Source organism: Anabrus simplex, chromosome 14 (assembly GCF_040414725.1).
Source record: "Anabrus simplex isolate iqAnaSimp1 chromosome 14, ASM4041472v1, whole genome shotgun sequence".
Taxonomy (NCBI): Eukaryota; Metazoa; Arthropoda; class Insecta; order Orthoptera; family Tettigoniidae; genus Anabrus; species Anabrus simplex.
This window is the reverse complement of record NC_090278.1, coordinates 40,767,534-40,794,168: the sequence shown is the minus strand read 5'-3', so window position 1 is coordinate 40,794,168 and position 26,635 is coordinate 40,767,534. Positions and strand designations below refer to the sequence as shown.

At 41.3% G+C, this 26,635-nt stretch overlaps 1 long non-coding RNA gene across 1 annotated transcript in view; it reads right to left on the bottom strand.

Annotated features, from left to right (window-relative positions):
- Positions 1–26,635, bottom strand: part of LOC137502999 (uncharacterized) — a 755,060-nt gene that overhangs the window by 399,650 nt on the left and 328,775 nt on the right. The window lies entirely within an intron of this gene.

Below are 26,635 nucleotides of genomic sequence, written 5' to 3'. Positions count from 1 at the left end.
TTATCCCACAGGTGTTCTATTTTACGTGTCAGTAAATGTACAAGGCTGACGTATTTGAGCACCTTCAATTACCACCGGACTGAGGCAGGATCGAACCTGCCATGTTGGGCTCAGAAGACCAGCGCCTCAACCATCTGAGCTACGCTGCTCGCCAATAAATCACGAAAACAACAGTCTACAATAAATATTGACATTTTCAAGGTTAAGTTATTTCTTGTTCATTGTTTCTGCAATACCTGCCAGACACACAGTCGCTTAAAAACACAATGAGCGGATGATATTATTATTATTATTATTATTATTATTATTATTATTATTATTATTATTATTATTATTATTATAGTCTCACAGAAAACAATGAGTGTATGGAATTGTACGTTCCTCGCATTTTAAAATATAATTCACCCTATCTGTGTCGGTGTGACCTCTGAAGTCATAAACAAAGATGTATTTACGTCGTCTATGCAAGATCATTTTAAAAAAGCCAAATAAATAGGTAGCTGCTAGAACTTAAAACAGCAGATTTGTCTACAAAATCAATGACTTGGCAACACTGTCCGTAGTCCTGAACAGCCCAGCACCTACTCCCAAAGGTACACACTCCACAACTTGTAAAACGATGATGATGATGGATGTAGTTTAAAATGGCCTAACAGCTAGGTCATCGCTCGCTAATGGTACGAAGTGCAACGAGGTGACACGGTAATTAAAATTTCAAAATGTATCCATTGACTACAACCTAAAACGAATGATGATGAAATGATCGTGAATCAAAAACAGTCAGTGGATCCAATTCACAGTGCCTTAATTACTGGGCTTAAGGCATTGTGAATTATCTAATGAGGTCCAAAATACTGGTCATCAGCCCCTCATAATGGTATTAATCACTGGTAAAGCAGAACTATTGTGTTCCTCTAATAGTGGTATCAATCGCAGGTAACGTAGACTCATGGTGGTTCTCCTATGGTGGAAATAATCACCGATAATGTAGAGCTAGGTATGTCACACACAATGGCATCACTCACAGGTAACACACACCCATGGTGTTTCGTAAATAACGGCACTACTCACAAGCAACGCAGACCCACGGTGTTTTTCACACAGTGGTACTAACCACGGGTGCCAGCGAATCCCGTGGCGTTTCTCACACAGTGGTACTAACCACGGGTGCCAGCCAATCCCGTGGCGTTTCTCACACAGTGGCAATAATCCCAGGCTGCGTACACCCATCATGTTTCTCATAAAGTGGTACTACTCATAGGTAATGCAGGCTATTCTGAACACAGTGGAATACACACGATGACACATCCCATGGTTTTCCTCGCAAAGTGGTACTAGTCGAAAGTAACGTCGATCCATGGTGTTCCACACGTAATGGTACTAATCACAATCAATCAATCAATCAATCAATCAATCAATCAATCAATCAATCAATCAATCAATCAACCAATCAATCAATCAATCAATCAATCAATCAATCAATCAATCAATCAATCAATCAATCAATCAATCAATCAATCAATCAATCAATCAATCAATCAATCAATCAATCAATCAATCAATCAATCAGTAGTGATCTGCATTTAGGGCAGTTGCCCAGGTGGCAGATTCCCTATCTGTTGTTTCCTTAGCCTTTTCTTAAATGATTGCAAAGAAATTGGAAATTTATCGAACATCTCCCTTGGTAAGTTATTCCAGTCCCTAACTCCACTTCTTATAAACGAATATTTGCCCCTATTTGTCTCTTGAATTCCAACTTTATCTTCATATTGTGTATTTCCTACTTTTAAAGACTACTCAAACTTATTCATCTACTGATGTCATTCCACGCCATCATCCACCGACAGCTCGGAACATACCACTTAGTCGAGCAGCTCGTCTCCTTTCTCCCAAGCCTTTCCAACCCAAACTTTGCAACATTTTTGTAACGCTAATCTTTTGTCGGAAATCACCCAGAACAAATCGAGCTGCTTTTCTTTGGACTTTTTCCAGTTCTTGAGTCAAGTAATCCTGGTAGTTCCACACATTGTAGCCATACTCTAATTGAGATCTTACCAGAGACTCATATGCCCTCTCCTTTACATTTTTACTACAACCCCTAAATATCCTTATAACCATGTTCAGCCTCATTCCAGTTGTCTTATGGTTCTAATGTCATCATTCCTTGGTTGCCTCTTTTAGTCTGCTCTTACGACAGGCAGGGGATACCGTGTGTGTCCCCCACCAACAGGGTTACTTGTAAAACGCTGTTCTAGGCTGATAAATTTAGGGCTCGAACCAATTATCTCCTGAATCCAAGCTTGAACGCACACTATGTAACCAAAGTACTCGGAAAGTCAACAACATAAACCAGCAATGAAGCGAGTCATCAAGAGTTAAGTGCTCTTCACGAACTACGAGTACTCAACGACCTGAATTTCTATTACAGTACTTCATTTTGCTTCACGTGCTAGTTTGCATGTTTCCCCCTCAATTGTTTAGCCGCTTACTTCCCACGACCTACTTACCAGCCACCTAATAATGAATTCCCAGCCCCCAGGAACACAGATTTGAGCGGGTGGGTAAATACAGCAACTCGAGCATAATAGTGCGAGGGTTATTCCTTGAAATGCAGGCGTATTTTCAGATGTAGAAAGCGGTGTTATGTTCAGCTGCTTGTCTGAGGGATATTAACTGCCACAATACTTCCATTGTACTTGGATATTGTGTTTAATTTCGTTCTGTTCTCTTCGACGACAGACGTAATTCCAGGAGGAATAAAGTGAGCTACATATCAGATTGCTTCTGTTCCAATATTATACCCCAATCATCAGAACCACTAATTAAGTTGTAAGGAAAATATATACACGTTGATAATTAAGCTCAACTTACACGATACAGAAGATAAAATACCGAAAGAAAACATCTCTCATTCTTAGCACCTTTGTTTGTGGGGGCAGTAGAATAACACCCACGATATCCCCTGCCTGTCGTCAGAGGTGACGAAAAGGGGCTCAGGGGCTCTGAACTTCGGAGCGTCGGTGCGAACACGGGGAGCTGAGCTTAGTCCTGGCATTGCTTCCACTTGCTTGTGCCAGGCTCCTCACTTTCATCTATCCTCTCCGACCTCCCTTGATCAACCCTTGTTCTTTTTCCAGCCCATGGTATTACGTTTCCGAGGCCTACAGAGTCTTTAATTTTTACGTCTTTCTTTGCCCGATACCCTCATTTTTCAAAGTGTCGGATCCCTTCCGTTTGTTCCTCTGCGATTACTGTTATGTAGAGGATGGTTGCCAAGTTGTACTTCCTCTTAAAACAATAATCACCACCACCACCTCTCTCATTCTTACCAACATTATAAATTAACGTATCCTTAAGAATTAAACTTCCATCATCATGTACATCTAGGCTACACATATAAAATGAGAGTTTTGTCTGTACATTGCTCAGAATTAAATAAGTACTGCATTTCTGTATCGATCGTATCCACAATAACAAGGAAATGCACTGTTTGATTTTCCGTTACCTCATTATGTATGTATGTATGTATGTATGTATGTATGTATGTATGTATGTATGTATGTGTGTATGTATGCCCATCAAGAGACTTTTTTAAAAATTGGCTTTACATCGCACCAACACATACAGGTTTTATGACGACAATAGTATAGGAAAGGCCCAGGAGTGGGAAGGAAGCGGTCGTGGCCTTAATTAAGGAACAGCCCCAGAATTTACCTCCTGTTGTAAAAAAATGGGAAGCCACCGAACACCATTTGCAGGGCTGCCGATAGTAGGTCTCGAATCCACTATCTGCCGGATACAAGCTCACAGCTGCGCGCCCCTAACTGCACGGCCAACTCGCCTGGTCACATCACGAGAAAAAGGCTGAAGATAATTTAATGAAAACTGGTATGTAAAGTCAAGGAATAAGACTGTAAATAATTTTATTCACTCTGAATAAAAGTGTAGTTTAGGGGAAAGAGCCTAGAATTTCATTTTTAAATACCTGCAGTATGTTATTGGCCGTATCGAAAAGTACAATATACCAAAAGTTGTAGAGAATACAACTTACGATCATTTATGCCTTATACAGTTTAACCGTATCGATTATGATGACAGAATTCGTGAATTTAGACTTTTGTTGCCTTAAGGTGTAAAAGATTGTGAGCAATAGCATCGTGACCTCGATAATGTTGTGAGATGGACAGTTGGCAATGGTATATTGATAAACGGGGTTAAAAGTCAGGTTGTGAGTTTCGCAAATAGGGAAAGTCCTCTCAGTTTTAGTTACTGCGTTGATGGGGTGAAAGTTCCCTTTGGGGATCATTGTACTGTAAGTACGTAGGTGTTAATATAAGGAAAGATCTTCATTGGGGTAATCACATAAATGGGATTGTAAAATAAAGGGTACAGATCTCTGCGCATGATTATGAGAGTGTTTAGGGTTGTAGTAATGATGTACAGGAGAGGGCGTATAAGTCTCTGGTAAGACCCCAATTAGAGTATGGTTCCACTCTTTGGGGTTCCCCCCCCCTCAGGATTATTTGATTCAAGAACTGGAAAAAACCCAAAGAAAAGCAGCTCGATTTATTCTGGGTGATTTCCGACAAAAGAGTAGCGTTGCAAAAATGTTGCAAAGTTTGCGCTGGGAAGAATTGAGAGAAAGAAGAAGGGCTGCTCAACTGAGTGGTTTGTTCCGAGCTGTCAGTGGAGAGATGGCGTGGAATGACATTAGTAGACGAATAAGTGTGAGTGGTGTATTTAAAAGTAGGAAAGATCACAATATGAAGATAAAGTTGGAATTCAAGAGGGCAAATTGGGGCAAATATTCATTTATAGGAAAGGGAGTTAGGGATTGGAATAACTTACCAAGGGATATGTTCAATTAATTTCCAATTTTTTTGAAATCATGTAAGAAAAGGCTAGGAAAACAGCAGATAGGGAATCTGCCAGCTGGGCGACTGCCCTAAATGCAGATCAGGATTGATTGATTGATTGATTGATTGATTGATTGATTGATTGATTGATTGATTGATTGATTGATTGATTGATTGATTGATTGAAGCGCGTGCTCATCGGTCCATACTGACAAGGAAAATTGTGAAGATCATTATAAAGACGAGAAAAAGGTCATAAAGGCGCAATCGCTTGAAGAATACGACAAGAGGTAGTCATGAAAGACTAGGTGCCCTGATATCACAGAGTCGGCAGAAAACTAAATGTGAAGGTTTACGATATCGAAATCACATAAAATTGACCAACAACAACATTACATTGACGATTGTTATGATCTGATTAGAAACTGTATACCACCATCTTTCCTACGCTACCGGCCAGCATTCCGACAGTGAAGATTTTTTCTACCAACGGGATTCGAACCGGCTCACCACGGGGTCAGACCATGTAGACTTCATGCCTTAACCATCCTGGCCTCCAGGTGGGATACTTTATCCCAAATCGCCATAATCAAGAAAAATCTCATTTATGAATTCCTTTCTCATATTATATGAATAGTAAAATTATTATCGGTCAGATTAAACAGCAACCTATAATAATACATTTTGTAACAAGCCTGTAATAATTAAGAAACGAGTATTTTTAAAATTTCCATACGAGTGTCTTAATTGCCATTATAGACGAGTTCCATGCGACTATTTACTCTCGACGATAATTATATAATACTATTTCTTAAATATACATAAATGTCTGTCGAGATGTCGCTTGAGAGTTGAGTTTAGTGAACAGAGCGCAGTGCACATTTCCCGTGAGTGAATCAGAGACCTTGACAATGTCATATGTTTTCAAAGCTTTGACAGAAGGTTATCATAATCTAGCTTTATTTCAAATACAAATCGTTTATTGTAGAGTTGGTGAAGTGAATTTGCGGGAATGTGCCGTGTGGTTGTGGAATATTGGAAGTAGAAGGTGCATTGATGTTAATATATGTGTCCGACATGTTTGACTTTGGAAACAAGTGCGAAGCTGGTGCGCTGAGCGCAGGTGCGATGCTGTCCTTACCTGATTGGTCAAACAGTTGTATCATAATGAAAATCTGAGCTCTGATTGGTTCAGAACCTGTATCATAATGAAAATCTGAAATCTGATTGGTTCAGAACCTGTATCATAATGAAAATCTGAACTCTGATTGGTTGAGAACCTGTATCATAATGAAACTTGAACTATAATGAGCCTCGTGTTTCCTGGCCTATAGTATTCATATTTCGGGATCGTCGAGCATAAATTTAATTTAATAATCTCAAGTTCATTGGAGCAATAAATTTTGTGATTATGTATTTTATTCTTAAGAAACTTAAAATGCCTGTCTTAAAATCTGGAAACTTTTGACAATAGTATTGATATTTTTAGTAGTTTCCCAAGACAATTATATTAATAACGGAATAAAAGTGAGTCTTAGTGAGACTCTGTGGCATGTTGTGAATAATGATATTTTCCATCCAAGCCAAACTGGAATTATTCGAACGGTACACTAAAGCCTCGATTCCAGCATGGATGTACGTCCTTGTGAGCGGGGACAGTAGAACATATCCACGGTAACCCCTGCCTGTCATAGAAGTCGACTAAGAGGGGCTCTTAATGTGGGAGCGTTGGTTGGCGACCACGGGGTCCTTGTCTGAGTGCTAACATTACTTCCACTTACTTGTTCCAGGCTGCTCCTCACTTTCATCTGTACTATCCGAACCGTTCTTTTCCTACTCCGACGGTGTTAGATCATTCGAGGCCTAGGGAGTATTTCATTTTCACGCCCTTCGTGGCTCTTGTTTTTCATTGCCCAGTACGTTCATTTTCCGAAGTATCAGACAAATGACAACGGCTCCGGATATGGAATTACATTTTCAAACTATTTATCAGCATGACGAACTCCCTAACACTCACATAATACTTACACGTTGTTCCCGAAAGCTCCGTGTATAATTTTACGTAAAATATTCAAGACTTAGTGAATAAAAGGAAGAAAAAACTGGAGGCTGCTGAAGTGTGGTTTTGGAGAAGAATTACAAAAACAAGTTGGATGGATAAAAAACAAATGACTTTGTTTAAAGAAGGTAAAAGAGGATCGACATTCATCAAATACGATAAAGAAGAGGAAAACAAAGTTACTTGGACTCTTACTGAGACATGACTCTCCTCACTGAAGGTAAAGACCCAGAGATGGCGGCTAGAGTAGACACGCGCAAGCTTAGTGCTGCTGCAGTTTGTGTTGTTTGTGTGGTAATAATCAGAGTTGTTGCGCTTTACGGTTCTCTGCACGGGTCTATTCGAGTTAAGGAATCGGTGTGTGCAAGTGAAAAAGTGAGTTCTCCTTTTGCATGGCTACTAGCAGAGAGAAACTACTACATTCCGGCGTTCTCTCTGACTGGATGCGCCATTTTCCAGACTTATAGGCGCCTCCCTACTAGCTCTGAGCCGAACAAGCCTAGGCCTGGTCGCTCAGCGATTAGGGGCTTGCTTTGCCTCCTACTACTGGCTGGAGATGTTCACTTAAACCCCGGTCCCACCACTTGTGAAATGAAAACAGACATAAATATCTATTGTCAGAATGTGCAAAGCCTAAACAATAAGCTGTCTGATTGTGAACTATCCCTGCCAGACTTAAGAGAAGTTGACGTGATCGGACTTACTGAAACATGGCTCTCGTGGGCTAGTGACAGTGAACTACCACTCAGTGCTAATTACAGCATATTCCGTCGTGATCGCGCTACTCTAGGTGGTGGAGTGATGTTAGCAGTGAACAGTGCGTTACCGTGTAAACGGAGGACAGATCTCGAACGGAACTGTGAGTTAGTGTGGGTGGAGCTACTCTTTCCTCGACGCCCTGTACTTGTGGGATGTTACTACAGACCACCAAACAGCCCATTCTGTGACCTTGAACAGTGCCTGGACTCAGTCATTGCAGCTCTCCCTCATGGTGAAGTAATTTTAATGGGCGACTTTAACCTGTCTATAAAGTGGTCTTCTCCAACTACAGGACTGTCAGCTAACAACTGTGACACATACTTTATAGACAGTTTTATTAATGGCCTCGGACTGAAACAGTTTAATATGTACCCAACCCGTGGACCCAACACCCTGGACTTCATACTCTCCTCATTAGAACTTAAAACAATAACCCCAGGCAGAAACCTTTTCCTGTGCGACCACCAGTCCCTCGATGCTACACTCCTCCTTCCCCACCCCTCCTCAAAGCCACACAGCAGGACATCCTACCGCCCTACCTACATCTGGCGCCGTGCCGACTGGCCTGCAATGTGTCGTGCCCTGGAATGCCTTCCCTGGAGTCTGCTCGAAATAGCTGACATCGAATCGGCTCTTGACCTGCTGTACGACTGGCTGCAAGCTGCAATTAAAGACTTCGTACCTGCACAACGGGCTACTACCAGCAAACATCAACACTGGATATCACATGAGACCAGACTGATACTGTTTAATAAAAGGAGAGCTTGGCGCCTGTGGAAAGACTTCCCTAACCCACACACTCACAATACTTTCGTTAAAATCCGCCGCCACGCGAGGTTTATGGTCAGAAGAGACTACAAAACACACGTAGACACTGTCACTGAAAACGTCCGCAGCAATCCCAAGCGCTACTGGAGTCTCATCAACACACGAAGAAGGACGGAGCGGATTCCTGTCAGCGTGAACCACAACGATGCAACAGCAGACGGCGCCGATCGCAATGAACTGTTCAACAGGTATTTCTTCTCCAACTTCTCCCCTCCCTTACAAAACCAACCGCTCCCACCCATTGGTACAGCCTCAAACAGAACCCTATCAAGCATAACTACCACACCAAGTGAAGTTCATGACCTTCTTCAAACTCTTCGTATCAACAAAGCTACCGGTGCCGACACTATAGGTCCTCTTTTCCTAAAAAATACTGCCAGTACTCTTTGCGTCCCTCTATCTAAATTATTTAACAGATGTTTTGCCGCGGGCTATTTTCCTAATACCTGGAAACAGGCAAATATTGTTCCACTTCTCAAATCAGGCAACAAATTTAATGTTTCATCTTACCGACCAATTTCTATTCTCCCCACACTATCCTTTATCTTTGAAAAAATTATACACCAGCGTCTCCTCGCATTCACGTTGCCGTATATCTCAACCAAGCAGCATGGTTTTCTACCAGGTGGCTCTTGTCTAACAAACCTAGCCACTCTGCATAGCTTTGCATCACACGCCATTGCAGCTAAATCGCAGCTGGATATCTGCTACGTAGACATTTCGAAAGCTTTCGATTCTGTAGACCATACTCTGTTGCTCCATAAACTCTCCGAACGATTTAATATACATGGCAGTCTTCTGACCCTTCTTTCTGGCTTCCTACATAACCGTTGGCAGAGAGTGGTAATATCAGGCACTTCATCCTCATGGTTACCAGTCACGTCCGGTGTCCCACAAGGCAGTACTCTTGGCCCCTTGCTGTTTTCTTTGTTTATGGACGATCTGCCGTCCGAACTCAACGAAACAGCCAATACCCTACTCTTTGCTGACGACTGCAAGATATTTAGGGAGATCAGGAATCCAGGAGATGCAGCTCTGCTACAGTCCTCACTTAATGCCCTCTCGAACTGGTGCCGTACTTGGAAACTTATCCCCAATCCACAAAAATGCAGCCACATGACCATAACACTACGTAAATCTCCTCTACCGACATCATATTACCTACTCGACAAGCCCATCACCGTAGTTACGCAACAGCGTGACCTAGGTGTAATATTTGATACAAAATTACAATTTAAGACCCACATAGAAACATATACAACCAAGGCCATGAAATTACTAGGCATTCTCTATCGCTTCACAGAAATTTCTGACCCCATTGCTCTTCGTCACTTCTTCCTCACGATCATTCAACCTCTCTTAAACTACTGCTCTCCTATTTGGACAACAGCCTCTCCCTCCAATACTAAGCAGTTAGACAGAGCAGTGTCCTTCTTTGCTGCAATTGTAAGGAACAGAAACCCCAAGCTCAGAAATCTGTCTACGCAGCAGGTATTAATGGCAATTAATATGTCACCGCTGCACATCAGGCGACAGGTAGCTGACCTGAGTTTCCTCCACGGGATCTTAAATGGGCATTACCGCTCGGAACATCTTGTCTCACTCTTCTCTCTCCGCGTTCCTTCCCGCTCCACCCGAACCAAAGACCTTCTCCACATTCCCCACACTCAGCACTCAATACTTCAACGATCTTTCCTAATCCGCCTCCCGACACTCTTTAACAATATTAACAGGAGACAAGAACTCGATATAGCATCGAATAAAAGTGTATTCGAGAGGTGTGTAAATAGCCTCTTAAAGATAAGTTGATGTGAAGGGATTATACCGCCATCTTGACCCACGACGACTTGGCTATGAATATGGACATTCTTATGGTTTTCGATTTGGACAGTTGTTATTAGTAGGCTGTGTACCTGATCTTGTTATATTTTGTTATGTTTGTTATATTTTATTATGAAAGTTTACGTTGGTTAAATAGTCTGTTGGCAGTGCAAGTGAAATTTGCTCAGTGTAGCTGTATCTTGTGCTTTGTGAATAAATAAATAAATAAATAAATAAATACATCAAGAACTGGCAGGTGGTTCATACAGTTCAGTGAAATGGCGTATGGCTTTTAGTGCCGGGAGTGACCGAGGACAAGTTCGGCTCGCCAGATGCAAGTCTTTTGATTTGACTCCCGTAGGCGACCTGCGCGTCGTGATGAGGATGAAATGGTGATGAAGACAATACATCCACCCAGCCCCAGTGTCAGCGAAATTAACCAATTATCTCGTTAAAATTCCCGACTCTGCCGGGAATTGAACCCGGGAACCCTGTGACCGAAGGCCAGCACGCTAACCATTTAGCCATGGAGCCGGACTGTGGGTACAGTGACAAGGCGGCTTAAGTAGATGATGTTGATGACCGATATCCAGCGACGAGCCCGTTAGGGTTGTGTCTTAACTCCCTCTGCTTTTTAACAAATAATCTGTTGGAATACTGTTGGAAACACTGGGGACAGCACAACAGAAGGTATCTGTATCAATGAAGAGCGCATTGACAACATTCGCTATGCAGATAGTGTAAACTCGTGGCATCATTTCGAGGTGATGCAGCTCTTTTCAAGCACACCCCCAATGAAGGTGAGCTGCATGTTCCATTTTAAGCAAATATGAGCCCTCCTGCCATTCTTAAATTTCTGGTAGTACCGGGAATCAAAGCCGGACTTCGAGGACTGCAGCTAATGTTGCTACGGAGGAGGATTGATACCGTACTGCTTGCAACAGCTGGAGGCTCAAGCTGAACGCGAATAAGACCAAATTCACGATCATGAGCATGTGGAGGTCCATCCAGGCTAAACTCGTGCTTGGTTGTAATGTGAAAGACACTGGTAGCTCAGCCAAGAGATCGAGGTAGGAATCGAACATGTGTGACACACCTTCATCAAAATGAAGAAGCATCTCGGCAATCGCTGGAGCCTTCGAACCGTGAGTCCATCAGTACGTATCTCGTGGACTGGAGGAAGAGGATGGACCGAGGTACTCCTTTCCATCAAGAAGTGGAAACGTGAATATTTTGGACACGTAATGCGGAATGAAAAGTACAGGATCGTACAGTTGGTGATGCAGGAGAAGATCTCAGGACAACGAAAACCTGGCCAAAGAAAAATCTCCTGGCTGAAGAACCTGAGGAACTTGTGCGCGATAAGCACGATGTTTTTTTGCTAGGGGCTTTACGTCGCACCGACACAGATAGGTCTTATGGCGACGATGGGATGGGAAAGGCCTAGGAGTTGGAAGGAAGCGGCCGTGGCCTTAATTAAGGTACAGCCCCAGCATTTGCCTGGTGTGAAAATGGGAAACCACGGAAAACCATCTTCAGGGCTGCCGATAGTGGGATTCGAACCTACTATCTCCCGGATGCAAGCTCACAGCCGCGCGCCTCTACGCGCACGGCCAACTCGCCCGGTAAAGCACGATGTAGCTTTTCTATAAGACAAACTCAAAGACTAGAATGACCATGATTATCGCCAAACTTCTGACGGCAAGCAAAAGATGGAATGAAACTGTTTGGTATTAAAAAAAGTCTGCTCCACCAATCAATCAATCAATCAATCAATCAATCAATCAATCAATCAATCAATCAATCAATCAATCAATCAATCAATCAATCAATCAATCAATCAATCAATCAATCAATCAATCAATCAATCAGTTAAGCAATCGATCAACTAATCAATCAATCAATCAATCAATCAATCAATCAATCAATCAATCAATCAATCAATCAATCAATCAATCAATTCATTCCAGACTCTTACTCCTCTTCCTAAAAAGGAATATTTGCCCAATCTGTCCTCTTGAATTCTACCTTTATCTACATGTTGTGATCTTGCCTACTTTTCAAAACTTCATTCAAACCTATTCGTCTACATATGCCATTCCACGCCATCTCTCCACTGACAACTTGAAACATACCACATAGTCGAACATCTCGTCTCCTTACTCCTAAGTTTTCTCAGCCCCAATCTTGCAACATTTTTGTAACACTACTCCTTTGTCGGAAATCACCCAGAACAAATCATGCTGATTTCATTCGGATCTCTTCCAGTCCTCGTATCGAGTAGTCCTCGTGTGGTTCCCATACACTGGAACCATACTCTAAATGGGGTTATTATATTAGGAATTCTTCCTCTTCTTAATCTGTTTATCCTCCAGGGTTGGTTCTTCCCTCGGACTCAGCGACGGATATCACCTCTACCACCTCAAATGCAGTGTCCTGGAGCGTGAAACATTAGATCGGGGGATACAACTGGGGAGAATGATACGAACCTCGCCCAGGCGGCCTCACCTGCTGTGCTGAACAAGGTCCTTGTGGGAGTATAGGTGATTGGAAGGGATAGACTAGGAAGAGGGAAGGAAGCGGCAACAGCCTTAAGTTAGGTACCATCTCGGCCTTTGCCTGAAGAAGAAGTAGGAAACCACGGAAAACCACTTCCAGGATGGCTGAGGTGGGAATCGAACTCACCCATACTCATATGACCTCCCGGGGCTGAGTGGACCTCGTTCCAGCCCCCGTAAAAATGTTCAAATTTCGTGGCAGAGCCGGAAATTGAATCCGGGCCTCTGGGGGTGGGAGCTAATCACACTAACCACTACATCACAGAGGCGGTCAAATCAGGAACTTTTTGCCATTCGCTTTACGTCCCACTGACACAGATATGTCTTATTGCGACGATGGGATAGGAAAGGCCTAGGAATGGAACGGAAGCGGCCGTGGCGTTAATTAAGGTACAGCCCAATCATTTGCCTGGTGAGAAAATGGGAAACCACGGAAAACCATCTTCCGGGCTGCCGACCGCGGGGTTCGAACCCACTATCTCTCGATTACTGGATACTGAAATTAGGAATTAAATTCTTAATTTCCTGAAAAACATGTTGGTTTTTATTTGCGCATAATGAGAAGCAGTCAAACCAGCGACTATATATTAGCAACAATACACGAAGTGGATGAAAGTCCCACTCGTTGGCTGAATGGTCAGCGTACTGGCCTTCGGTTCAGAGGGTCCTAGGTTCGATTTCCGGCCTGGTCGAGGATTCTAATCATTTCTTATTAATTTTTCTGGCTCGGGGACTGGGTGTTTGTGTCTGTCCCAAAACTCTCCTCTTAATATTCGGACAACATACCCACACTAACAATTATCACAGACACACGCAATATTAATTACTTCCCTCCATATAGGGTTACGTCAGGAAGGGCATCTGGCCGTAAAACAGGGCCAAATCCACATGTGCTACACAGTTCGCACCAGAGACCCCACAGATGTGGGAAAAGGCGGTAGGAAAAGAAGACACACAATGGATGAAAATTTCATGAATGAACGAATAGTATATGAAGCCCTTTAAAATGCTGGGCAAAAGGGCCTCTTCAACCAAATAACATAAAACTAGCAATAAGTATAACGACTTGACAGTATTCACGCACTGCATTAAGCACTGGCTACAGTAGCGAGCCGTTGCAAGCGTTCAGTAGGTAGTGCATGTCAAGGACAAACAAATTTCTATTTGTAAGTTACTTTAGTGTTACCACGCCTAGGAGCATGCTGTGACATACACGGTACAGTCTGTACCCGACACGAAAGCTATAATTAACTCCTCCAGTGTTACTGAAAGTTTTTATATTCTCCTGGTGAAACTTTATCACATGAAAGAACAGTATACGCTTTGTCTCGTGACGTGCAAACAAAATTACTCTATGATTACAATGGAAAATTATCGCCATCAAGAGGGGAAATAACACTATAGTTGTGTTCAAACAAAAAAAAAAAAATCGAGCTCTCGACGAGTGAAACTGTGGCGTACTAACAACCGAAGAAAAGGACAATCAAACAACTGAAGGTACAATACCGCGGTCCAGGTCTTCGATTGCTAGCCCAACCACAAATGAGACAAGAGGCCATCCCAGCGCGAAATCACGCCAACTACTACAAGCTGAGAGCCTTACTGTACGAGGTTATTGGCAGCACTTTAAAGTCGTCATTAGCATCACCTTCACTCCCTCTTTCGTCAGAATAATTATTTTTGTCCTTCTTCCCTTGGATTGACTGAAGAATGGTTTTCGTGTCTCCATTCTCACACACTGTTGGAATATCTGAATCAGTTTCGATACACAGTAGGTGTTCACTTGTACACTGTAACCTGCTGTATTAATCAACTGTTGTGTTGTTTCCATGCTGTCAGGAAGGGTATCCGATTCTATTTTGGGATGTCCACCACTTGCGGGAAACCCATCTTTCAGAAAGCAGTTACGAATTCTTGAGGCTGTAACGTTTTACCATGCACTAGTTATCCACGAAATTGCGTGGTGAACATTCAGTCCCTTTGTCAGTGTTTCAAGGGTTACTTCATTCCCATTAAGTTCCGATACTATGTGCTTCATTACTAACTGTCTGTACATGACCTTGAAGTTCTGGATCACTCCTTGGTCAAGCACCTGAGAAACTGATATTACATTTGGTGGGGAAAAGACGATCTTCACATTTTGCTATTTAATTGTATCTGGAGGCGATGCTGCATTATCGAGGATTAATAACACTTTTCGCTCCTGACGTAGAATTTTTCTGTCCAATTCTCCTAGCCACTCTGTCATTATTTCTCTGCTCATCCATTCTTTCAATTCAATGCCAAACTTCGTAACGTCTATATTCTTAAAACACCTTGGTTTTGCAGCTTTTCCTATCACAAGGTGCTTCTCCCGTTCTCCACTCTTACTTGAACATAACAAGACCGTACATTTCCACCAGTACAACGATTTCCTTTGAAACACAAAGTTTTGTCGGGTAAAGCACGGATAAATAATTCAGTTTCATTGGCATTCAAAATATTTTCCGGAGCATACTCTTCTATGATTGAAGGCTTTTATTCCTTCCAGTTTTGAACAATCTCCATATTAATACTGGATGATTTTCCGCAAATCACTCTGTTGATACCATGTCGCTTTCTGAATCTTTGAAGCCAGCCATTCGAGGCTTTCAAATCTCTAATACTTAATTCTGCCGCGAATTCTAACGCTTTTGCTTGTATCATTGGTCCTGACACAGGGACATTCTGACATCTTATTTTAGCGAACCACTTTAACGTTGCCTTGTCAATGACAACTCCACTACCACTTTGAAATAGTTTAATGCACTATTCTTTGCCATTCAAATGCCATTCATTCACTAGTTCCTCTTGCTTTTTCACAAGTTCAGCTGCCTGTGTCTTTCTAATCTTGAATACTTCGGACAGTTTACGCACACCACACTTCTCACGTTTATGATAGTCTATTATGCCCACCTTTTCTTTCAGAGTTAAAAACTTCCTCGGAGCCAAGGTTACACCAATTTACTAACGTAAAACTGAACACATCAAAAGCCCACGAGTCAATGAAAAGTAACCTGACAGTGAAGGTACGAATTCCAGCGCTGTCGAGCATGTCAGACCACACAACTTCCGGAAGTGATAGCGTAGTTTATTGTTGCCTTCCAAGAATGTGTACAGCCTGGACCAAAAGTTACGCTGTCTGCGATTCTTGGAAGTACCGTCTGTGCAAAAAGTAAGCAAATACATACTGTACAGGACAAAAATAGAGTATTTTTGAAAAAGAAAGAGTCCGTTAGGAGAGGTTTAACTGGAATTTATCGTGGCTATGGTGTGTCCGCCGGTGAGAGGTGTCCGCCAGTGAGAGGGGTCCGCCAGTGAGAGGTGTCCGCCAGTGAGAGGTGTCCGCCAGTGAGAGGTGTCCGTTAACGCAGGTTTACTGTACTTGTAGAGCTCCTCGTTTCTCCAAGTCTCTTCAGTTGTTTTCTGTGGTCCAAGAATTTTCCCCAGAATCTCCTTTCCTTTTGTTTTCGAGTTCTTGCAGCTCCCCATTTTAAAAATTTAAGTCGACACTCGATATTTTAGTTATTTTTGTGACGTTTTTATAACTGAAATTGAAAGGATTGAGTTTCTTATTTCTTGTCACGAAGTTATTCCACCGAATTTTAAAAAAAATATCACTGCAATAATGCTTTGTCTGCAAATTGCAATTTTACAATTAAATCCCATTTTTCACCTATAACATTTTGCCAAATGTAGCAAAATTTGTATGGTATATGTATCACATCTATATTAAGAAACCTGCGTATGGAATTTTAGATAGCAGATTTTTTCAAGTAGTAGGGATTTTTAAGCCCAAAATTTTAGAACCTAAAAATTACACAAACTTCACTACGTATCTCCTTATATAAATCATGTACAGAAGAATCGATACATAGTGCTTTTACAAGAAGTATTATCTACATAATTACGAATTTACATTAACATGTTAATTAAATTTCATGAAAAAATGGAATTAAAAATTTCAACAAGAAAGTTATTTTGGAAAGACTAATTGTAAATGAAAGAAATGTTCGTGATATCTTTACTTTTATGTAGGTGACATTCCCACGAAAAATTTCGTGAAAATCCATGCATTAGGTAAAAATAATTTTATATACGGAGTGTCGCCTTAAAATCTGGCACTCTGAAGCGTACAAGCCTTCCGGTTTTATTACTTGTGATAGTACATATATCACACCCTCGCAGCGTATTCAGAAGTAGGAGATATTATTGCCATATTCGTATTATTATGATTATTATTATTTCATTTGTATACTTATTCTTAATATTTTAAGCTGGAAGGTTTCCATTGGTTTAAAGGTACATTCACTCGAGCAACACTCGCTTGTTGCTCCAGAACATAAATTTTGAAAAGTGTGAGAAACCGTGCCCCATAGTATTCACCAACATATTATACTAAGCCGTCACAAGGGATACAATACCAAGTGACTAAGCACTCCACAGTTGTAGGTTATTGCCACACTTCACATTCCAAAACATTATCAGTTCACGTTTCACCAAAGTTACATCTCCTCTTCCTTACAAAGTTTGAAGTCAAGCCTCCCCCACCAAAGTTTGAAGTCAAGTCTTCTCCACCGTTCTCTCACATGCCAAATTAGACCTCAGCTTCCCATTTCTCTCACATGATACGTTGAGATTGATCCTGGCCATCAATCACGAGTGGAAGTTCTTCTCGTCATTCCAAGACTACGCCCCCAACTGCTTCCGGATCCGAAGACAATAACATCAACGGATTCTGGGCTCTTCCACATGACTCATACAAAGTATCCGACTTGTAAATACACTGTTTTCCCATTCGTTTGTACAAAACAAATTACTCATATCACATAATTATGGAGACCTTCCAACTTAGCATGTTTAAGAATAAATATACAAATGAAATAATAATCATAATAATAATAATGGTAATAATATGAACTATCACATACTGAGTTAAAAAGTCGGATTTTGGCCTTGTATGATATTTCCCGTTTGTTATACCTGTTGTCTGTTAGCTTGTAGGCCATATCTAATTTTCTGTCTATTGCCTTGTTCGCCTCTTTATCCGGTCCGTCGAATTGGATCCGTTCACCCAGGTATTTGATCTTGTCTGTCCGTATTATTAAAAACGCACTTTTTTCACTTACATGTATTCGTCAGTTCACTGTTATAAAACGTATTCTACGCACGAGATTTTCACAGAAACCTGTTTAATTTTTATTACGAAGTACATTAGGTTATATTTGCAGCAATTTTAAAGGATTATTTAACGGAATTTCTTCACTGAAAACAATTGGCGTGACTTACAGTACTTATCACGTAAGGCTATACAATATCGACGCCCTAATCTCTTGTTTTTAATGGCTCATCACTGAAATTAACTTGACTAGTTACACATTGAAATCACGAGACATAACCATAAAAAAAACTGACCTTAATGTATCAAAAATGGAGGTTCCCTTACCCAAGTAAATGATAATAAGTGATCAACCAAGACACTCATAATTAAGTCGATTTTCAAGCTTAATGAGGAATTAAGGAAATAAACATTCTCTCCCAACCTCACTCAATTTAATATTTTATATTTCTGCCTTTATTTTGATTAATGCATTACTATAACCATATTCTTCGGTGTTTGCATTGTGTAAATAATTCAGCTCCCTTCTTGAAATTTGCTATTACTCGGCGGACTGAAGAGAAACCACGCTGTAATAATACATACAAGCAAATATGTGGCATGTACTTATGCCGTAACTCAATTAGAATACACAAAGGCTGTGTAAAGTTGTGACAAGACAAAACAAGGTTAGGTTAAGTTAGGTTAGGTTGATAACGAAATTTCTTTCCATTTAAGCTGAACTTATCTTCATAGAGGAGGTAATGTTGCTTTCCTTTTCTGATGATTTCTTGCAGATTTTTCTTGCTTCTAAGACATCCTAATCGAATTCTATACGTAAATATTGGATGACATACGACGGTAATTAATAAAATGCTCTGATAATCATTTCACACTAACTACGTCATTAAATGTTTTATTTGAACATATCACAATTCTACTTACCTGGTATTATCCAAACAGATTTACAATACCACAGAAAAAAGAAAATATTTATTTATTTATTTATTTACTGCGCACTACAGGATTTCTAATCCCAATTACAGTGGCAAATGTTTACACTTTTTTTGTTTCAATCAGTCTAATATTATAATATCTAAACTATTCTAATATTATATTTACAATGAGTAGGGAACAGTATTTAACATCTTATCTAATTTAATCTTTACATGAAAGAGGAAAAAAATATAAAAAAATAAATAAAAATCGTAATTTCATATTTAAACTATTATTTGTTTTTAGTTCTAACACTTATAATTACATTTGTGGGATAGGGCTCAATGTAGAATGTTTATAATACATTTTTTTTGCTTTTCTTATACACGCAAATGTAGCACTAGTGATTTTAACAACACGGCATTGGCAGTACGTAAGTTTCGTAATTCATGAAATAGGTTGATAACGAAATTTACTTCCATTTAAACTGAACTGATCATTATAGAGGAGGTAATGGTTTTTTTCCTTTTCGGATTCTATAGTGCCAACCTACCAGATTAACAATAACTGTAAGACGTCGTATCGGCAAGTAGGGTCCCTAAACTCTATGGTTAGCGACACTGACTCGAACACGACAGCTAGAAAATAACTAAAAATCACTACCTTTATTATTAACAGGGGAGAAAGGGTGAGGTTGTATCCTTTAGTTTATAGGCTTACGTGCCAGGGAGTATACAAAGACGATCCGAAACTTGTAAATATTTCATTCCTAATGGAAAAGGCCTGGCATATACTTTGTAATTGCCTGCGAAGGATTCTCTTTTATCTGTTTTAATTCAAGAAAATAGAAACCTCACCTCACTTGAAACGTGCCCTCAGCCCCGGAGATACAGATCCGATCACCCGCTTTAGTCCAGGTCAGGTTTCCGTTCCATTTTATATCTGAGATATAATACTAATAATTTTTAAATCCCTTCTGGAGTTCTCTCCGTCTGTATGACCCCCTTTTCCTAATAAAGGCACGTTCCACTAAGCCGCCTTCCCCTTCCATCTCCCTCCCAAGCGAAGTGATATTGAAAATCGAACTTTTGAGGGAAGTTGTCGGTGACACAAAACCGACTGCTCCACCTATTGGGAGACCGTGGAGGTTTAGAGTGTGGCACAGGGCCGGGGTAATATGCAGAGAGGTGAGGGTATACATCAGTGGCAAGGCGTGGGTATTTTCTGGTGTTGCCGGTTCTAAACTCGTACAGTTCAAGAGAGGATGGAGTTCTTTCAAGCATTCTCCTAACGCTTTAGGGGGGAGTTTTTACTAAGTAAAATATCCCATGTATAGAAGTAGTTGGGCTATACGGGTTCTGAGCCACCTCGTCAACATTTTTTGTGCTGAGTAGCTAGGTCCCTCCAAGATGACGTCGGAAAGGGCAATTGGCCATAAAACTAGGTTAGGTCATATGTGTCTCTTCTGGTGTGAGGATCAAAATGGCGACGGAAAGGTCATCTGACCGTAAAACTGTGCCCTGTGTAGTTAGGCACCTCCATATCGTTAGGTGTGCTCTCTTATGCGAATCCCCATTGCCCTACTACTCAAGATGGCGTCGGAAAAATCCGCGAATCCCCATTGCCCTACTACACAAGATGGTGTCGGGAAGGGCATCTCACCGTAAAAGTGAAGTTAGGCCCCTCTATAATGTTAGGCTTGCTCTCTTACGCGATTTCACATTGCCCAACTACTTACGATAGCGTCGCAAGAATCTCCATTGCCCTACTACTCAATATGTCGTCGGGAAGGGCATCTAGCCGTAAAAGTAACTTTAGGCCGCTCCATGAGGTTAGGCTTGCTCTCTTACGCGAATCAATATTGCCCTACTACTCGAAATGGCGTCGCGAGAATACCCATTGCCCTACTACTCAAGATGGCATCAGGAAGGGCATCTAGCCATTAAAATGAGGTTAGGCCGATCAAAGATGTCGACTTTTGACGTCGGGAAGGGTATCTGCCCATAAAACTACGCCCTGTGAGGTTATGCCCTACAAGATGGTGACTGTGAGGTTAGGCTTGCTCTCTTAAGCACATTCGCAGTCACTACGACGTTCACTGCGAACATGGACAGGGTGACAACAAACCTTGAGAGGAAACAATATGGATTACTAAAGTAGAAAGGATGAAGAGCGAAGCGTGGGAATATTTCTTGTTAGTAACAATTGCGAATTGTCAACATGCAGGATGTGTGCTATGTAAATGTTGTTCTTCCTTATTGACGTTAGCATCTACTACCTCGCATATTAAAACACACGTGTGAAAAGTGCTGCCGAATGTAGACGAGGCGTCGCTTACACCGGATAGATTGTAGCGGGAGGCACGGGATGCCTCCACTTTGTGGTGATGGTGGATGGGGACTCCGCTAGCCAATATGCGGTCGTCTTCAGGTGATGGCAGAGGAATCCGCATCATGTAGATCGGGCCTCTTAATCCGGAATGCCATTTTAGCCGGAATGCCTTCTGCGTTGTGCTCTTAAGGTGGTCATACATGAGCACGATTTCCTCAAGGTTCGGCCTGAACAGTCCAAGCCTTGAGGAATTCCCCAACGTGTGTGACGGTGTCTATGAGGCCACGCTGGTAGGGGAGACACTGAAAATTACCGAACAATAATCAATTCATTTTCCACCTTGAGGCCATACTTTGCTGCGTGTATGAAGCTAAGAATGGATTGCCTTATAACCGTATTTTCATTAGCAATAAAAGGGATGACCACTGGAAAAAGAGGTAATTTGTATCGAGGTCAATCCTCCGGTAAGTAGGGGACCCGTATTTCATTCCCATAGCAGATTTGGACTTGTAGAAATACACGAATATTATGGACAATGCTAGAAATTATTTTTTCTTCTTCTTAATCAGTTTACCCTCCAGGGTCGGTTTTTCCCTCAGACTCAGCAAGGGATGCCAACTCTACCACCTCAAGGGCAGTGTCCTGGAGCTTCAGACTTTGGGTCGGGGGATACAAATGGGGAGAACGACCAGTACCTCGCCCATTCGGCCTCACCTGGTATGCTGAACAGGGGCTTTGAGGGGGATGGGAAGATTGGATGGGATATGCAATGAAGAGGGAAGGAAGCGGCCGCAGCCTTATGTTAGGTACCATCCCGCCATTTGCCTGGAGGAAAAGTGGGAAACCACGGAAAACGACTTCTAGGATGGCTGAGGTGGGAATCGAACCCACCTCTACTCAGTTGATCTCCCGAGGCTGAGTGGACCCCGTTCCAGCCCTCGTACCACTTTTCAAACTTCGTGGCAGAGCCGGGAATCGAACCCGGACCTCTGGGGGTGGCAGCTAATCACACTAACAACTACTACGGTGTATGTATTATTGAATATATTTTCTACTTACAGGCAAGTTACAATGAAACTGTTATAACGTCAGGTAGTTAATATTTGACGTAAACACTGCAATAACTAAACTACCAAAAATGTGTTCGTAATTTCGTCCCCTACCAAATTTATGAGAAGTACAAATAATTTCAATATATGTTTCCTTTCTAATCTTACCATACACATGCTCTTTATGAAAAATATTTTCTTGGTATTCTTTTTAACATAATTTGTCATCGTTACTCGTGGGGTGTTAAACGCTTTACTTGCACTTTGTAACCCATTATCTTGTCCTTTAATGCCTTAAAAGCCTCCTTAACCGACTGCTTGCATTTTCCCATCTGAAAAATATATAATAAAAGTCATAAATAACAAATAAAATGAAGGGGACGAAATTACGGGCATTCCCTGATTTATCATAATGGCTGCTAGAGTAACTCACGCCAACCACCTCACTGTAGCGATTACACGCCAGGAACTACACCACACGACTAAAATCATGTCTAGTATTTAATACACTCTAGGAATAACAGGCTCTTAATTTGAATGCTGCATTAACTCAACTCAGTAAGAAAAGTGAATCCTCCTTGTACATGGAAACTAAACGTGGTGTATGCAACCAACTCGCACAACATGACAACGGGAAGAGGCTAAATATTAGGTACCAACCGTGCAAACTGGAAATCCCTAAGGGAAAGGAATTAGGTGCGGGGACGGAATTTGGTCCCCTACCTTACTTGTGGTAATCTTTTGGGAGTACAGCAATTAGAATTTTGAGGTGATCCACGCTTCTCTTCAATAGCTACCCATTGCACCATATACACCTCTTCTGCACCTTTACTTGAGAAATCAGTCCCATGCAATCACACATCCGACAGCCGAGAGAATATCATTCACTGAGGCCATGATGAAAACAAATGGCAAAACCACGAGAACAACAACCACCACCAGTCGACACAAAACTGATGTGTTGACCTGGAGTTGAACATGGATAAAATCTCCATGGCCTTTTCCTAGAGGATTTCCTTGAGGAAAATCCTGTCTGTGTGTGGGAGAGGGTTTGCTAGGAGGAAATCCCGGAGGATATCCTGTACGTGTATTGCCACCTTTAAACACCTTTAAGCTTGAGTTCTCTGGATGTTCCGTGGATGTTCCAGTAAGAACAAGCCGCTAGGTTGCGGCGTGCACAAAATTTCGAACATTTTCGAACTGTGACGTCATCTGTGCGAGCAGTTCGAGCCGGGCTCAGGTACATCACTAGATCCTATCACAGTGGTATAAAAGTTGCGTCCGTTTGGAAAAGCCTCATTATCTCTTTCTAGCGTTATTGAAATCTTCTGCTCGTCAACATTTGCTGGTGCAGTCACGCGGGTGATATCCTCATTGCCAGCCCTCAGGCGACAAATCGCTATTGAACCGCCCAGAGTAGGTCACTACTATTCGCGCTGCGCTAAAGAGCTTTCATATCCTGCATTTGTTTGGTACAGACAACTTCTTCCTTCTCCGCAATGACGTAATTTATTACGACTAACAAATCATTTCGCTTCTGGGAAGAGCAAGAACTGAATAAACAATAGGAAGTACTGAAAATGGAACAAAAACGTATGCGGAGAATGCTGGAGAGAAACCGCAAGAAAGTTGATAATTTATGCACTATTGTCGCCGTACGCATACTCAGAGAATGAAAACATGCATCTTTGGCAAAGAGCTCCTAAATGGGAGAGTGAAAGACAATTATTCATGCTCTGGTCCAATTTCTAATCGGATATTAAGGGAATATTGCGGAGACGTTCACTGAGACCGCCAAACATGAATTAATAATAATAATAATAATAATAATAATAATAATAATAATAATAATAATAATAACAATAATTTGCATCCGGGAGATAGTGGGTTTGAACCCCACACTCGGAACCCATGAAAATGGTTTACCGTGGTTTCCCATTTTCACACCAGGGAAATGTTGGGATTGTACCTTAATTAAGGCTACGGCCACTTCCTTCCCACTCCTAGCCCATCGTCACCATAAAACCTATCTGTGTCGGTGCGACATGAAGCAACTTATAAAGAAAGACATTAGGACTGGGTACCGTGGTCCAAAGTAGACCATAATCGAGGAATGAAGAAACAATAATAATAATAATGTCATCCCGATTAAATCGAGAAGCAAACAAAGAGGGAATTACAAATGCCTATAGAATCACATGGAACAGGTACAACAAAAAATGAATATCTCCGAAACACTATAACACTGTAATTAAGCCTGAAGACTTATACGCAGATAACTAACTAAAAATTTAGAAAACCAAGAAAGGAAAAACTGTAGGTAAATCTTTGACCCAGTATGCATTGAAGGAATGTGGATGAAAAGAGGGTCTCCTGAATTTTACCAGCATTCTTAGAAAACATCAGACACTATTGGAAGAAGACGACTGAAATTTTATGGTCATATTCAAAGACTGGACAATGAAAGACGTACTAAAAGGATACTTAATGATGCCTCCTCTCTAAAAGTCAAGAATAATTGGATAATCGAAATTGAAAAATACCATCAAGAAATCAGCATGACAGGTGTATTCACATTGGACAAGCCTAACTTTGGAACGTTGGTGAACAAACATAATTTTGCTGAAACACCACCACTGCATGAAGGGAGGAAGAACACAGCGGTATGATGAAGAACTTCTGGGAAGACAAGAAAGAAATAAGTTCAACCGTGCTCCTTAGTTGGGTACAACGGTGTGAGAAAAAAATAATAGCAACAAAAATACAGCACAGAAAAATCTTAGGGCAAAAATGCGAAAACGGAATTTGGATGAAAAAGATGTCACATGAAATTCATCAAGTTACAGAAAAAATCACAGATGCCATCAGGAAACGGCGATTGCAATGTTATGGTTACTTATATAGAATGGATAAAACAAGCTCACAAAGAAAATATTAAACGTAGCCTTGTCAATGAAAAAGCATAATAATTTGCTATAAGAAGTCAGGGACGACCTAAATGAAATTGTTATTAACGAAGAAGACATACCAGGTAGAATAAAATTCAGAACATTAATTCACAAACACCAATTTTCTGTAAAGCCCACCCGACTAAATACAGGATGAACTGAACAACGTAAAAAGGAACACAGCGAGAGGATGAAGAGATACTGAAAAGAGGAGAAGAAAAAGAAGAAAGTGCTAATGAGTTCAAACGTGCTCCTTAGTTGGGCGCAACGAATCAAAAGAAATTAATACAGCACGTCATCTGTGGCTTCCCATACTTGGCCAGCACCGACCATAAGCACTGACATGATCAGTTACCTAAAATCCTTCACCAAAAACTTTATGAAAATGTGGATTTCTCCAGTCACCAACTGCATATTCGATATGCACACCTCCATCCGTTCTCGGAAACACTTCGTTCAAGCTTCTGTGCAACCGAGATGTTATAACACACTAAGCAGCAATAGGCCAGATATTATTCTACTAGGTAAAGCAAATAGATCCGCATCCGTTAAACAAATTACTTGTTCAAACACCTTCAATGTGCAAACATGATGATGATTTTATTGGCTTAATGTTCCACTAAACTACTTGTACGGTTTTCGGAGACAGAAAGGGGCCGGAATTTAGTCCCGCAGGAGTTCTTTTAGGTGCCAAAAATCGACTGACGCGAGGCTGAAGTATTTGAATTTGCAAAAAACTATAGCCACAAACATGTCAACATACACAGATTTGGCCATAGAAATATGATGTCTGCGGTAATTAAAATCACTAACTTCCTGATGTACAGTCCGTACTGTAGCTCGGATGACGTCACGCAATGAGGCAAACAGTTTGCTCCGTCCGATCCACGCAATGCAAGTACATGATCAGTCAGTGCCTTGTGTATCAATAGAACAGGTGAGATCAGCAACACCTGTCATCGTTTGATATCTCGTAAGTTAGGTCTATAGATTTTAAAAGAAGTAAACTTCAAATGTGATAATTCGTTGAATGGTCAGCGTTGTGGCCTTGGGTTCAGATGGTCTCGGGTTCGGTTCCCGGTTGGGCCTGGGGACTGGGTGTTTGTGTTTGTCCCAACATCCTCCTCTTCACATTCACACAACACACTACACTACCAATCACCACAGAAACACGCAATAGTGATCACATCCCTCCATATAGGGTTAGTGTCAGGAAGGACATCCGGCCGTAAAACAGTGCAAAATCCACATGTGTGACACAGCTCTCACCCGCGACCCCACAAGTGTGGGAAAATCGGTAGAAAAAGAAGAACAAGAAGACTTCAAATGAGTAAAAGTGGTCAAATCATAAAGATTGTATTACTCGTCCATGTA